The sequence below is a fragment of the Brachycentrus maculatus genome, unplaced genomic scaffold (assembly GCF_059751285.1).
Source record: "Brachycentrus maculatus isolate JH-2025_06_01 unplaced genomic scaffold, ASM5975128v1 h1tg000322l, whole genome shotgun sequence".
NCBI lineage: Eukaryota > Metazoa > Arthropoda > Insecta > Trichoptera > Brachycentridae > Brachycentrus > Brachycentrus maculatus.
Window position 1 is genome coordinate 1,347 of NW_028281071.1, and position 1,818 is coordinate 3,164.

At 38.1% G+C, this 1,818-nt stretch overlaps 1 non-coding gene across 1 annotated transcript; it reads left to right on the top strand.

Moving 5' to 3' along the window:
• The first annotated feature begins 652 nt into the window (after nucleotides 1–652).
• Nucleotides 653–725, top strand: TRNAG-ACC (transfer RNA glycine (anticodon ACC)). The gene has a single exon. It is a non-coding gene; the product is annotated as a tRNA-Gly (tRNA).
• Nucleotides 726–1,818: the final 1,093 nt, after the last annotated feature.

A 1,818-nucleotide genomic window follows, 5' to 3' on the forward strand; every position in this document is an offset into this window, starting at 1 on the left:
CCCCCCCCCCACTGGTAAACGAACCCGCGATCTCTAGTATGGGACAGGTATATAATAGTATATTAAACACAGTTGTATTGCGCGAAATAAGTAAAAACAAAATCATTTCCAATTTCCTGTGTCCGCCTCCGTGGTTTTATGGTTAGCGTGTTTAGTTACCTTGCTGGAGGTCCCAGATTCGATTCCTAGGGAGGGGGTTGAAAATAAATATTAGGGATATCACGCTCTATTTTTTTATTATTTAATGTTTACCTGGACTGGTTCCTGAAGCGCTGGGGTGATCACCTTGCCTTCATGTTAGTAACGATCAAGATAACACTGCGTCAATATGATGCAGTGCCCTATGCCCATTAGGTGCGGATAAGGGTTAAAAGAAGATTCCTAAAAACCTGGTGCATTAAAAAAATACACATATCGCTCACTCCTTTCAACAACGTCATATTTCAAAAAACTTGATTTTTCAGAAGATCGTTTTTAAAGTTTAAAAATAAAATAAAATGTATTAAAAATAAATATCAAGCCACTTATTAAACTTTTTACCGTATAACAGATCTTTTTAGGCAAAAGCTGAAGTTTTTTTCTACATTTGAAAAATATTTAGTATATTTAAAAAAAATGGAAAATATTTAGTATATTTAAAAAAAAAATGTTCGCCTCCGTAGTGTAATGGTCAGCACGCTTGACTACCGTTCTGGAGGTCCCGGGTTCGATTCCCAGGGGGGGTAAAATAAATATAAGTAAGTTTTTCACTGTACTATTTATTCGATATTACCCTGGACTGGTACCTGAAGCGGAGGGCTGATCACCTTTCCTTCATGGTTAACGATCAAGATAACACTGCGTTTGTATTGCGCAGTGCCCTATGCACCATTGGGGGGCGGATAAGGGTTTAAAAAAAATTAAACAATACCTTTTCTTTAAAATGCAAAAATAACACGTTCTGCCCTGTAGCGGGTAAATTTTAAGTTTGAAATATGCCGCTTTTGCTGGGATATAGTATATTTTCTGGGCATCCCGAGAACATGCATAGCGAAAATTGACGATTTTAGATATATGACGTTGTTGAAAGGAGTGAGCAATGCAGTGAGAAGAAATATTGTTGTAATCAAGGCCACTTTATCCATAAATGAAGCAGATTCGACATCATCAATTCGTTACTAAAATTGACATGGCGCTATTGTAGGTGTCGGGCTTAGTATACGACATAACTCGTGCGTTCCTTTTGTCGTGGAATTTCCAACGAAGCGAGGAGGCAAAATCTTTTCCCGCGCTTCGGCGGCGTTCGGCTGTAAACGGAGCCATAAAAAATAACCTTGCACATATATTTTTATAGTTAAAAATGACAATGCGATTCTTAATACGGGTGAGTCAGGTAACAACGGTTAAAAAATTACACACGCTACTTATTGGTTAACAAAATAAATCATGATTGTGTACACTCGTAAAATAATTCATAATACCTAATCTACGGTAAATAATTTGACGTTTGTCATATCATTTTGTCCGCCTCCGTAGTGTAATGGTCAGCACGCTGGGCTACCGTTCTGGAGGTCCCGGGTTCGATTCCCAAGGGGGGTAAAATAAATATAAGTGATTTTTTCACTGTCATATTTATTCAAATTACCCTGGACTGGTACCTGAAGCGGAGGGCTGATCACCTTTCCTTCATGTGTAAACGATCAAGATAACACTGCGTTTATATGACGCAGTGCCCTATGCACCATTGGGGTGCGGATAAGGGTTTTTTTTATTTATTATTTATTACATATCGTAGTCATACAGGAGAATGTGGCCAAGTGCATTTTTTACTAAAACGTG